The sequence below is a fragment of the Prosopis cineraria genome, unplaced genomic scaffold (assembly GCF_029017545.1).
Source record: "Prosopis cineraria cultivar Desert tree isolate PC_DT_omini unplaced genomic scaffold, ASM2901754v1 PC11, whole genome shotgun sequence".
Classification (NCBI taxonomy): Eukaryota; Viridiplantae; Streptophyta; class Magnoliopsida; order Fabales; family Fabaceae; genus Prosopis; species Prosopis cineraria.
In genome coordinates, this window is record NW_026555342.1 from 15273804 (window position 1) to 15285524 (window position 11721).

At 32.0% G+C, this 11721-nt stretch overlaps 1 long non-coding RNA gene across 2 annotated transcripts; it reads right to left on the reverse strand.

Moving 5' to 3' along the window:
- Window positions 1–7706: 7706 nt before the first annotated feature.
- On the reverse strand, window positions 7707–11156 carry LOC129285378 (uncharacterized). 2 transcript variants are annotated; one of them, XR_008587178.1, is made up of 4 exons: window positions 10990–11154; window positions 10108–10829; window positions 8540–10014; window positions 7712–8461 (listed from the first exon to the last, which is right to left on the reverse strand). It is a non-coding gene; the product is annotated as an uncharacterized LOC129285378 (long non-coding RNA). The 2 variants fall into 2 exon arrangements; XR_008587177.1 differs by having other exon boundaries at window positions 7707–8461; window positions 10108–11156.
- Window positions 11157–11721: the final 565 nt, after the last annotated feature.

Here is an 11721-nt window from a genome sequence, read left to right on the forward strand (position 1 = left end):
TTGACACGTAAACTAACTTCATTTATTGTCCATTTTTATCCATATTGCTTGGTAGAATTACCTTTTATATTGTACGTCACCAAAAAAAATGATTTCATTTGTTAACAGATAAAACTATTAAATATGCTCTTATTATTGTTGTGAGGGATTTGCAAGTCTCGTGGCTAATATAAAAGTATTTTCTTCTCAGCATTAACAATGGCGTCCATCTGAAACGAAGCTAAGGTCGGGAGATTTTCACTATGACACTCACCAATAAAAAAAACTAAAGTTAGTAATTTAAGCCAAACTCGATAGCTCGAACTCACTCGAAAAATTTATAGCCAAATTTTAAAAAAAATATTATTTTCGAGCTAAGCCTGATCAAGTTTAGGTAGAATAAAAACTACTTTAAAAAATATATTAAATATAATAAATATTAATTAATTCTTTAAGTTTATATCTTGCTGTTCAAAAATATAAGACATTTTTTGAGAAGTTGGCTGTTCAAAAATTTAAAACATTTTAGTCTTTTAAGATATAATCATTACCTTTTTTCAAAATTACTTTTATTAATAGTGACTTTATATTTATGATAGGGTATTTAAGAGGGGTAAATAGAAAAAAATAGGATTAATTTGAAAATAGGTAATTATTTTATTTAGAGTGAGATTCAGTTAAAAATACCTTATATTTTTTAATTGAGGGAGTATCATTTTATACTAAAATACAATATATTTGAGTACATTACTATAGTTATATTTTTAAAACATTAAAATATTTATATTTTCATATTTTTATTATTTTTAATCAATAAAATATCTTAAAATAATATTTAAAATATATTTTAATATTATTTTTTATATTTTTAAGATTCAATTTTTTTTAAAAAAAGTTTTGAGTCCTATATATCATTTGCATATCCGAAAAAATATATATTTAATATTTTATAAAATAATTTTATTAATTTTAAATTTTAAAAATAAAATTTAAGCATGAATGAATTTCCAACTCTACTACTAAATAAACATAATAAATAAAATATTTTTAAATAATTATTTGGTTATTGTCTATGCTAGATTTATTTAAAAATTAAGAATAAAATAAAGTAAAAATTTCATATATATATATATATATAAGGGTTAAGTAATATAAAAAGTTAAAGAAGAAATAATTCCAAAAAAAGAGTATTTCATTCATGATTTTTTTTATATAATATAATAACAATTATTTTTTCATATTCTTAAAAATAAAAAATACAATTTATTCAAAAATTATTAAAAACTTTAGACTAATCAGGACAATAATTTTAAGTTAGTAGTCTAACCGTGATTGAATTGAGATCAACTTAATTATAATTAAAATATATAAAATATTTATATATGATCATGATAAGAGCAATATTTAAACAGTTAAAATATTAATTTACAAGTAAAGAAAATATTTATAAATAAATTACATATAATATAATAAAATAGTAATAGAGCTACTTGAGTACAAAACTGATAAGTTATTATTTTTTATTTTGTTCTTTTAAATTTAAAATAATATTTATACTTAACAAAATGATTTAAAAATTAAAATTGATTTAAAAAATAAAAATATTTTTAAAAAGTTTTAGGCATTCGGGCCACCCAAAAGTGTTAGGGTTGGGCTTGATATATGAGCGTTTTAAAAGGGATGAGATATTTTAAGCCTGATTTAAATAAGTTCCAACCCATCCGAATTACCAACTTTAGAAAAACTCAAGATTTGAGCCAAATTATAACGTTGACTGTCTGAGCTTTAAGTTTGCAAATGATGAATCATGAGATAAAGGCTTTTTTTTTTTTTTAAATCAAATCGAGAATGTCATCCTGTTGGCAAATGATCAATTGAAAGAGGAGAGAAAGCTGGGAGAACCTCATTCTCCACGATCTCTGTATCTCAACGCAATTGTTTACTGAATGCATTGTGGATATATAGTGTTCATGTGACTTTACCATTTAAAATTATGAGGATTAAAATTAGCAACCTATTAATTTCAACCAACTTTATTATTTAAAATATTAAAAGTTTTATGAAAGAATGATTTAATAATATTTTTATAAGAAAACTCTTCTAATTAATTGGTTCTGAATATTTTCACAATCAATTATATATCCCTATTCAAATAAAAAGAATTATATACCCCTATTAAAAAAATCTCAAAACTAAACCACTAAAGGTAAAAAAAAAAATGAAGGTAATCAATTTTGTTTTTTTTTCTAATCCTCTTTATTGCCATTAGTCATCTCTTGTCTCTTTATTTTGATACGTGTGTGAATGGTTTTTTTTTTTGATAGAACAAATTCAGTTAAAGAGCTTAGAGCTCACAAGGAAGAATGAATAATAGTAATCATTTGAGCAATAATGAGGTGGAGAAAAGTCCATCCCTCGATGTCATATTGACATCATCATGTTCTTCTTTGCCTCCACACTAAAGTTCTTCAGCACGGGCATCTTAATATTAATACTGTTGATGCTTTGAAGCCAGATTGTTCATGCTTGCTTTCAACCTCAATAAACCTGAACTCGCGGAAGATGCTGAAAAAAGCTAAAATTAAACTGAGTATTTAAAAAAGGCAGAAAAAGAAGCATAAAAAAGCTGCATGCATAATTGAATATTCAAATTTTTCAAAGATTGTGACCAAAAAAATTTCAAGTCCAATGAATGTCAGAAATGGACAATATGACACAAACAGGCAGACTTTGCTAACCTGCCATGGTCTTTGCTTTAACAAATTTAAGGAATAACATCTTGCTTCATTTAGTGGTTTTTGATCAACGGAAGCAAATTCTGCCATTTTCAACCTGTGAAGCTAAATAATTGGACCTGTACATTGTAGCTTTTGATCAAGTAACATCAAGGGAAATGCCCTTTTCTTTTCGGCTATTCAAAGATACTCGTAAAAATCATGTACTGTCAAATCCCTTCTTCTCTACAACCTGATATCTCAGAAATTTATGATAGATATAAAGTAGGTGCATTTTTTAATGGTGTGATACAGACTTGAGATCTGAGTGCCTCCCACTAATATTGGTGAGTGCATGTGAATTTTGAGACCTTTTTTTAATTCTTTTGATACTTCTTTCAGACCCTTCAAGGTCTCCGAAGTGTGCTCATTACAAATAGATAATTGATAGACTATGGACATGGAGACATGTCAATATCAATGCAGATATATAGAGGGCAGATAACTAAATATTTTTAATAAAAATTCATACATGAGTTCGCTTATGTTGACAAAATATCACTGAACACAACATTATTATATGAAAAAGAGTTCCGGGAAAACAGATAATCTAAGAGCTGTTTGATAGAAAACTCCTCACCTAATACTTAACTACATTAAATTGAACACAAAACATCATTGAAATAAATACAAGCCTCTAGTCTTATAGACTTGTACAAAAAAGGAGATCCATGATAATAGACAATCTAAAGGCTATACTTAAAATCACATGCTTTATTATTTCATCACAGTGATTGTATTTATTAACTTCAGTAATTTTAGTAGTTACTTCCACATTCATGTCTCAATTATTGCAAAAGTTATAATGAACTTTCACGGATGCCAAATGAAAAATATAATTCCTTACCTCATTGTGTTAAATGCCTTTGAAATCCTGAACCATAAATCAAAACTAATAAAAAGCATCCTAATTAAAGATATCCACTACATGTTTTTCTAAGATAACAGACTTTCTGGGTGTAGACTTGAGATTATAGTTTTTTTTTTTTTTTTTGAATACATAGCGCGAGGTTGCACCAAAGGTTGATGGTCCTTGTGGCATAGTATCTCCATCTACTGCATCCTCTTTCAGCTCAGTCTGAAAATTTTCCCAAAAAAAAAAGTATTGACTTTATTCAATGCAACATTGTTAAAAGTAAGCACAGTGTGGGGCCTTTTACAATTGCAAGCTGCAGCATATTTATTCTTAACTGGTTAGACTTCAATGTCCATTCTTCTTTGTTCCACGTTTATATGTCGAAAGCTAAGAGTTAAGGTTGTTTTACCCCTAACAATTTCTTTACTTCCCTATTTAGAACTTAGCATGACAAGTTTGTGCAAGCTGGAGGGATAAGTCTAAATATTAAATCAAACTTATTGATAGAATAAATAAATTCCCAGGTATACACGGAGTTCGAATGAGTGTGCAAGTTAAATGCATAAAAAAAAAAATCATCTATCTTGATGATAAGTCCCCTTGTATAGACCAAACAAATATCTAAGCAATATAAGCAATGAAAAAATCAAGATGCATAAGGTATCACAACAATTGTGATTTCCCGTGATGGTTTGTTTTTCAAAGCTTCTCTTTTTAAGATCAGAATATAGATTATTTTTGAGCTAATAAAAGAGGCGGGACATTAAGTTTGTTTGGCAAAGCTTACCTTTTAGGATCATAATATAGGCTAGTTTTTAGCTAAAATTACATGCCCCACGAAGGAGATGCAAAGTTCTGTTCAGTCAGGTTTTGATGCACTCCTAATGAAGTTTTTTTTTTTTTTTTGAATAAATACTGGGAAAACTTCATTCAACCGAAAGAAACAAGGACAAAAGGTCCGAACGAGAACAAGAAGCCAAATAAAGAAAACAGAGACTAGAGACCACACAAAACTATCAATAGGTAGTTGGTCAAAAAGATAAAAATCAAAAGAAAGCCTATGAGCAAGATTGGATAGATGATCTGCCATGCCATTCTCCTCTCTATGCACAAAATATAAATTAACATCCCACTTTCTACACAAGAGTCTCCTAGTCGCCTCAATGATATCCTTAAAAGGATGAAGACTATAGTTTTCCCTTGCAATCAACAATAGAGCATGCACACAATCACAAAATAAAAAACCTCCATAGACCTAAATCTTTTTTACTAACAAATCTCAAAACCATTAAAAATATGATAAATCTCAGCAATTGTGGCTGGAACATATCCCAGCTTGTAGCTAAAGCCCTCGATCCAAAGTCCACTTGCAGATCTTATGAGTCCACCTCAAGCACTCCAACCATTCCTTAAGGTGGACCCATCAGTCTCTAACATAATGACCCTATCATGCGGATAGTTCCTGCCCCTATTTTCTTCCGACCTATGTAGACTAGTAAGCATATTAGATAGCTTGAAATTAGCAACAACCTTGAAAAAGAAAGAAAAAGGCTCTTTAGGAGCCTCCTCAACAATTTCATTAAATAGGACTTTGCATCTACTTTTTCAAATAACCCAGCAAGTATGCGCAAAAAGAAAGCTCTAAGGAATACAGTTTGTCCTAGATAAGTCAACTTGGTGTTTCATATTTCAATTTAGCCAATCACACTTGTCTAATTGCAAAAATTTCTCAATAAAGCTAGGACACACAAACGCAATCCACCATTTCCTAGCATGTTTGCAATCTCGAAGCAAGTGCATAGTATTCTCCACTGCTTAACATCCGACGGGACATAAGCCAGTGACATTGAGACCTCTACTTAACTAAAAACAGTTGAATGGATTCTGTCATGCACAATCTTCCAAAAGAAAGTTTTCATCTTCTCCAGGATGTTCCATCTCCAGATCTTACAGCATATAGGATCCCAATCATTTGTCGTACCTATAAGAAGAAAAGAATAACTAGATTTAACAGAAAAGGCTCTGCTAGGGGAATAAAGCCAAAGGTGTTTGTCCTCTCCTCTCTCCTCACTGGGGGCTTTTATGTTGATAATCTAGGGCTTTTATGTTGATAATCTAGTCCACAACATGCCTAGGTAGCCAAGGGCTCATCTTATAGACATCCTAAACTCCTGGGTGAAGAACTTAATCGCTCACTTTCTCATTTATATCAAAAAACTCCCTTCCATGTTCCACAAAATTAATAAGGGATTCCTTATTTAGCGTCCACCTCTCGAACTAAAACGAAGTTTGATTACCGAAGACAGTCTTCTTTCCCAAACCCTATTGAAAAGAGTTCCAGACTTTGTAAATACTCCTCTAGGTGATGGAGTCGCCCATTCTTTATTGGATCATGTGTTTTAATGATTACGAAATCAAGAAAAGAGGTATTTGTTATGTGTACAAATATAAAAAATCATGGATGAAGACAAAACCTCGAAAGCATGAAGAATCAAGAGAAAATGAAGAAGTTTAGGATAAGTAATTTAAATTCTCTTAAATTCAATATGAAAACTTAAAGAGTTTAATCACTTTTCTTAATCATTAAATGAATGCATCATATGTTTCTTTGATATATATATATATATATATATATTAAGATTCATCTGAGTATGTTAAAGCTTACAAACTTTAGCCCTCTTACATATGATTTTTCATAAGAAAAGTTTGCATAGTGAAGAAGCAGAATCATGCACAATCCTATAAGTCACTCACGAGTTTTTACATGTTAGACACACTAATTGCTAGATCACGTGAGTGTGAAGAAGTGCTTCACACGTGATTAAGCACTTGTATTATATATTACCTTATGCTTTGTCTCTACATGCAAAACCACACGTGAAAGACTTCAGTATTCATGCAAGTTTTAGCACCTATACTTTATTGTATTGAAACTAAGCGTAAAACCACGTGTGATTTGTCACTTGCTAAACAATCACACATTGTTTTCTTAAGTCTTAAAACCTCTCAAGTCAAGCCAAAAATTATTCACATGTATGATCATTGATCTACAAATTCATATCTCTTGATCATGCAAAATATTACTTGAAATGTGTTGAGTTCCACACATGAATATACATCAGACAAGTTTATATATCAATACTTGCAATTTCACATGCCATATATTTCTAGGTTCACGCGAGTTTTGATCATATTGAATGGCCTTAGCATTCTACCAACCATTTCATGCGTAAGGGAGTAAGGATTCCAATCGTGATTTGTCACACTGAAATGATAATAGTTCTTGATGTGCAAAACCATAAGTGAAAGCACGTGGTACACTCATAAGTTTTAACATATAGAAATGAATGATTATTCATGAGTGTTAAATCACACGAGAGAGTAATGAGGTACCATGCGTGATTAAGCACACAAAATTAAATGATTATTCATGAGTGCTAAACCATGCGAGAGAGTAAGGAGGTACCACGCATAATTAAACACACAGAACTGAATGATCCTTTAGAAGTGCAAACCCACGTATGAGAGGATGAGGTGTTCACACGTGATCTGTCATATTCAATTTTGTGAAACTTCCTTAGTGCACAAACACGCGTGATTATATCAGTCACTCACAAGAAAATGCACCAATGAATAAAATCGCTGTTCCAACGGTCTATCAACTTTTAAAAACTATATAAGTGATTCATTTTGAACTAAAAAATAAACTAATAATCTTTGAGTAAACATATTATTATTTGTGCATTTAAAGAGCTTATAAATTGTGATTTTTATTGATTGCATTCATTCATTATTCTTAAAAAGTATTGTGAAAAACTCTCAAAAGTTTATAAGCTTTTATTTGTATGCTCATCTACTCTTTAAGAGAGTTTTCTGTAAAAAAAATTTTGTTATCATCTCAAAAATCTTGAAAAGAATTTTTCAAGTGTTAGAACGTCTTGCTAGATTGTAGCAAAGTGTGATAAGTAAATCAAGATAAAATTAGTCTTGAGATTTGTACTATGGTGGCAAGCACCCATTGAAACTTGTGATTTTAGTTGAAGTTTTCAAGTATGATCTTGAGAATTGGATGTAGCAAGTTTGTAGCTGAATTAATATAAATCTCTATGTGTCATCTTTTTCTCTCACTCTTTAACTCTTTACTCCTTTCAAGTTTTCAAAAATTTTTAGTGTTACCCAATTCACTCCCTTCTTACATGCCAACCTATTCTAATTCTCTCTTAACAATCTTTGGCATACTTCCCTCACCACATTTATATTTAGATCTAAGCACTTGGACCCATAAAGCATCAGGATTATTGATCAACCCCTTACAGAGCTTCCAAATAAAAGACTTATTTTGATACTTTTGGTTCCTGATTCCCAAACCACCATGATCCTTGTGCTTTTGAAGGACTTTCCAAGCCAACAGATGCACCTTTCTAAAGTGTCCATCATTTCCCCGCAGGAACTCACGACTGCCTTTCCCTAAATCATTCAAAATACCATTCGGAAGAAGGATAGTCTGCATGTAGAAGAGGCATTAAAATGTACTGCTGAGTGAAAGAAAGCTGCAACGGAAATTAAGCTTATATATGATCACCTATGCTGAAAGGTATTGTAGTAAGAAATCTGAAAAGCTTATACATTAGTAGATAGGTGCGTTTGAGTGCGACATGAATAGATGATTAGACATCAATAAATGAAAAGAAGTCCTCAAAGAGCTCAATGTGGCAACAGGAAAAATGCTTTTACAGAAGGGAGAAAAAAAGCAGTAGAATACAAAATGCTTTTACTTCATCGATGACAGCCTGCAGCTGCATTATAATTGGCAAGACCTCCAAATGTTTGACCGACAAGTACATGAGTTTACCTAGTAAGCAGAAATCGATCAAATATAATTAAGAAAGAAGCAAAAGAGAAAAAAACTAAAGTGACTTTTCAACTTTACCTGAAGAAAAATAGGTGAGTAGCTAAATTGCTTAATCTTTGAACTGGAGGCCAGCAGGACAAAAACAACCCTTAGTGCGCTATCATTTGAATCAGTACAATCAGATTGGCTATAGCAAAATATTGATAAGGGGCCCCAATCCACTTAATTTCCAAATTCAAGTAGTGGATCAACTACCAGGATAAAAATCAACAATTATTTGACTGGGAAAATTAATTGAGAATCTAGAAGATTCATTCTAAAACATAAAAGAATTACTTTTAAAGTTAGACACGTAAAAGGCACGCACCAATTCATTTGCTCGAGTTTTATTGTTTTATTACAAGGGTCTAGGTAATTTTTTATGCGGCACTTCTAAGTTCATTTATTGATATCACTGGCTATGTTCCTTGATTTAACCATAGTATGGTTTCAAAAATTATTTAGTTTTTACCAACACAGATTCATTAGTTACAGTATGGTATAATTTCAATCAAATTTTATTGTTACTCACTAATTTTTCCTTGGACTACTAGTTGGCAACGCTTTTAAAGATTCAAAAGCTTAACTTGATGCATTGCCATGTGGTTTCAGATATTATTGAGTTGTCATCATTCTAAAATTTTAAATTTTGACCAACATAAATTGAAATTATATCTTCATGTGTTTTACCAAGCAATTAACATGAAAGAAAGAAGAAGACTTTGAAGGAGAAATAGAGAAAAGAACTGATATCTAGATAATGGCGAGAGGTAGGGCCCCTCCTCCCCTGCCAAAATTAAAGTAAAACAATAAATATACTTGCTGTCAAGATATTTACATGCCAAATCAACATGAAAGTAAAATGAAGAAGTCCACATGTCACAAAGAATAAAATCTTCTCATTATTAATTAGATGAGACTTCCTTTACAAAGATTGTACAGTTTGAGAATTAGATATACCATCTATTCTAAGATTTTCACAATGATTTAATCCTCAGAATTAGATATACTTCAGACTTTTCTTCATCACTTTGTATACTCAAAACTTTTGTACCTCCTCACTTCCACCACTGCAAAGTTCCATGCATCATCTGCTGAATATACTCCAACAAAATGGCCATTCTGATTTCAAAATGGTTTGCAACTTTCAATGCTTAATCAATCTCTTTCTAAAAATAGCCATAGTTATTACTTTTAGCAGTATAAGTTTCTGCCATCTTCCTGCAACGTTCATTGCCAAGTACTATATTGATATTGACTGGAACAGAAAGAGGCAACCAAAAAAAAAAAAAAAAAAAACAAACAAACACATACACACACAAAAACCGAGAGAGAGGATGTACAAATGTGTTCAGCAAATGTTCTTCCCATCGTTATGCCAAGTTCCGTTCACTCTCTTCTTCTGTGAGGCAAAGAAAATTTCGGATTTGATTTTGTTGCTTAGATTAAAGCATATACTCATTAAAGCTCCATTCTGCCATTGATCTTCCAGCTCGGTTCATCTTTACCTCTCACTGTCATGAACAAAGCTCATTGGCCATTGTATTAAATGTAAGACACAATATTGGGCACTATCTTAGACTGGTTAAAGAAATAAATCGTTATACCTCTTAGCCCGGTACATGAAAGTAATGAACTGATGATGGCACTGCAAGTAAAGTGCGAGGTAAAGTGCAATCAGGGGCGGCTCGGTATGGAGGCGACGCTTCTAGCGTTGGCGCTCAACGCCTGCTTCTTCGGCTGAGCAGAACACAATGACACGATTTTGGGAGAGGTGGAATGGGAAAGGAGGTTCCCAAGGACAATGGATAGAATAGGAGGTGATGGCCAGCGAGAGTAGGGCATAACTTAAAAAAAAAAAAAAAAAAAATGAGCGGAGCAGTTCCTAAAGCACAACGCAGAGGAAAGTACATGCTCCTCGCATCCCCATCTCTTTTAATCACCACCTCCACCACCCACCCCATCCCTTTTTCCTCTACACCATAGCATCGATGTTTCCTCTTTGAAATTGACTGACCCGATTTGCAAAAGGAGCAATAGAAATTTAGAGCTTTTATGTGTAAAACAAATTTTGGGAATCAAAGTGGATAGAGATTCAGGCCTTTGGTTGTACACATATCACAAAGATGTTTCAGGGTTTCATCAAACCTTTCTGGAAATCGTTTCAATTGGAAATAAACATGTCGACAAGGACGCAAGCATGATGATGCTGAGATCGAGAATCCGAGCGTGATAAAGCTTGGAGAACAGCAAGATCAAAAACGCACAATGAATCTTGGAGAATGACGAGATCAAGATTGAGGACCACGCACGATTAGGCAGCTTCACGCTGGCAATAGAGAACGGGGAGAAGATGAGCTTCGACGGAAAAAAAAATAGCGGGCTTTTTATCTAGAAAGTGTGCGGAGCTTTTTTGTGTATACAAAAATTGATAACAGACGATTCAAATAGGCGATATTAAATTTTTTCAGCCATAAAAGAGACAACACCTGTAAATAGGAAAATAGGAAGCATCTTCTTTTTCCCCTTCCACTTCCAATGAGGAAAACAAATACATCTTATCTTGCTATGGGTGAGGCTAATATGTGCCGATTAAAAAGAAGCTTAACAAAGCTTCCATGGCTGCCTCCACAAACACTCATGGACCTGTGAGGTGTCAAAGAAGACAGGTCCAAACCTGCACTTTGTGTGTCTAGCTTAGCTTGCCACGTGTATATTGGGTCAAAACAAATGGTATGTGTGTCAATGGATAGGATGACATTGCGCTCATTTTGAAAGCTGGAGGGCAATAAAAAATTCTGGGATAAATTTATCTTTTAACCTTTTATATTATGCGATCGATGTATGACAATTATATATATATATATATATATATTAAACATATAGGATCATTTGTTACAATTTTCTTTCCATTGAGAAGATAGTAGCTAAAAAAGATTTGCAAAGTTATGTGAAGTCTTCTTGGTCTCAAGTCGTACTTCTAGATTTTGGCTAAAAAAATATGGTACTTTTAGACAATGACGAACCACAACTAATAAATAGGAAAGCTAAATTGAAAAAAAATATAAAGTGGGGGTCAAAATCTAAGTTAGTATTTTTATAAGTAAACATTTTTATTTTTTTAAAAAGAATAGTGAAGTTTCTTGCTCATCTATAGGTGACAGTAATTTAAAACAAGTTTGATGGACTTACTCAAATGAGTTTAAAAAATTTTACGATCA